Here is a 2,437-nt window from a genome sequence, read left to right on the forward strand (position 1 = left end):
TGAAAACTCACTAAACATATTTTACTTTTAATCTTGGAGTGTAACAGCCACATATGGCTGAACTAAAATAATAAGTAGCAAAACTTCACTTTATGATTAAAACTGCACTTGTTTATCAGGGGCACCACTCATCTTCTTTCTAAACAGGCCATCTGAGAGAACTTTATCAGGAATGTTTTAGATTGAATATTAATAATTCATCAAATATACTTGCATTGATCATTCTTACTATCAAAAGTTGTGAACTCTGATATCATAAACCTCCAGTTCCCAAACAAAGAAATACACAGTAGAACCGACGATAATTACGCACAAAGATTTACTAACTAATACTACAAACAAACACCAAGACAACAGTGACATAACAAACAACAGACAGTGAATGAATGAATACCAAACTAATTCATTAGTTGTGGTGGTCACTGAAAGCCGTTAGGAGAGCGGTGATCAGTTGTGAAAAAAAAATTGAATTGGAAGCCAATTATACATTTTAAATTCACCCTTTTACCAGAAGGAAAATGACACTTGCAACAACTTTGTAGGAGGGAGAGAGAGGCTTCAGCAGAATGTGTCGCTGTGAGAATCTGCTGGATGAGTTGGTTCAGGAATGCAAAGACAAGTCGGGACCTTTGCATGGATGCATTGAAAAAGTGCTCAAGTAAAAACACCAAGAGTCGAAGCTCAAAGTTAAAAAGCAAATGTTTGCGTCATTGTTTTAGAAAAGTTAACTTAAGAAGCCCAACTTGAAGTAAAACATAAAAAGACAAAGCCCAATTTAAGTTGTCGAAAATTAATCCTTAATGAGCTCAAATTAACGAGTCAGAACTCACATAAAAAGAAGCCCAAGTAGATATTAGAGAAAAAATCTGAGTAAAAATCAGGCATCGTTGCATTGCACTGACTTTCTTTACAACAGAAAGTTTTGGAGCCAAATTCAAATCAGCATCTAACCAATCATGGATGTGTTCATTCCAAGGCGTCGTCTTGAGCTTCACTGTACAGGAGAGGTCAGACGCCAAATACCTTTAGAACTTACTCGTTGTAAACGTACAAATCCAATTGTTTAACATCTGTGATGATCACAGACTTTCTTCTATATTCCATTTTTATTTTATTTTATTTTATTTTAACTTCATTTCATACCCTACCCTAATATAATATTATATTGTGTTGTCGTTTTGCTTTGCTTACCCCCTTTGTTGAATATTCATGCTGCTTTAACAACTGAATTTCCTTCTGGGTAAAATGAAGTCAGTCTAAGTCTAAGATGTAAAATCCCACTAAATGTGTATACTGTATATGAAAGTAATTGCTAATGTAATTATAAACACACGCATATCCTTTCAACAATAAGATAATTAAGACTTTAGAAATATATATGCTGAGAGTAAAAGACTCTCTGTGTCTTTTACGGCTGTGACAGAGAAAAGGGGGGTGTTTGTGCTTCAGAATCGATTTGTTCTTCTTCAGTACTAGTCCTGATGACCTGGTATCATAGATTTGCTCATGTCACAGTTGAGGTTTTTCTCAGACTTTCAAAATGTGCTTTGAAGTCTCGTCATCCTGTTAACACTTTGTTCATTACACAGGACACAGTCACAAGACATCAGACTACACTGTTGTTCAGCAGCCGACAGAATCAGATTCAGACCATCCAGGAGAAGCAGAGACTCTCCAGTGTTCAGTCTTGTCTGACTCTGAGAACAAAACATGTTCAGGAGATCTGAGTGTGTTCTGGTTCAGAACTGGATCAGATAAATCTCATCCAGACATCATCTACGCTGATGGAAACAGACATGATGGATGTGAGAAGAGATCTGACACTCAGAAGAGCTGTGTTTATCACTTCTCTAAGACCTTCAGCTCCTCTGATGCTGGGACTTACTACTGTGCTGTGGCCACATGTGGACAGATACTGTTTGGAAATGGAACCACGCTGACTAATGGTATGATTTTATGTTCTGTGCTGAAGATATACAAAACATGTTAATGACATAATTAGTAAGAAATCTCCTTCTCTTTCAGAAGCAATTCATTTTTGTATTTCTTTGTTTTCTAGCACAAACTGCCCGTTCTGAAATAATTGCACTGGTGGTGGTAATAATCTGCTTGGCCATTTCTGTGATTGTAAATATTGTTTTCATCTGTTATCGAACTCCAAGATCAGCACGAGAACAATTCACAGGTAAGAGTTGTTTATTGAGTCACATTCTACACAGCAGTGATTTTACTCAAAAAGTTTCAAAGATCCAGCTTATTTGAATATGTCTTTTAAAATAGATAGTATTATATAATGATTTAATTTATTTAATCAAATTTTAAAAAATGAAATTAAACTTGTTTATTCTGTCATCTGTGGATGCCAACAGAGAGTCAGGTTAAGGACATAATATTCTTGTTTTTCATTCGTCATGAGGAACAGAATTCAGCTCATCAC

At 35.7% G+C, this 2,437-nt stretch overlaps 1 long non-coding RNA gene across 1 annotated transcript; it reads left to right on the plus strand.

The window, feature by feature from the left end:
- The first annotated feature begins 1,863 nt into the window (after positions 1–1,863).
- Positions 1,864–2,431, plus strand: LOC103375656 (uncharacterized). Its single transcript, XR_521229.1, has 3 exons — positions 1,864–1,946; positions 2,163–2,185; positions 2,417–2,431. It is a non-coding gene; the product is annotated as an uncharacterized LOC103375656 (long non-coding RNA).
- Positions 2,432–2,437: the final 6 nt, after the last annotated feature.

This window comes from Stegastes partitus, unplaced genomic scaffold, assembly GCF_000690725.1.
Source record: "Stegastes partitus isolate 25-593 unplaced genomic scaffold, Stegastes_partitus-1.0.2 Scaffold2749, whole genome shotgun sequence".
NCBI classification, from domain to species: Eukaryota; Metazoa; Chordata; class Actinopteri; family Pomacentridae; genus Stegastes; species Stegastes partitus.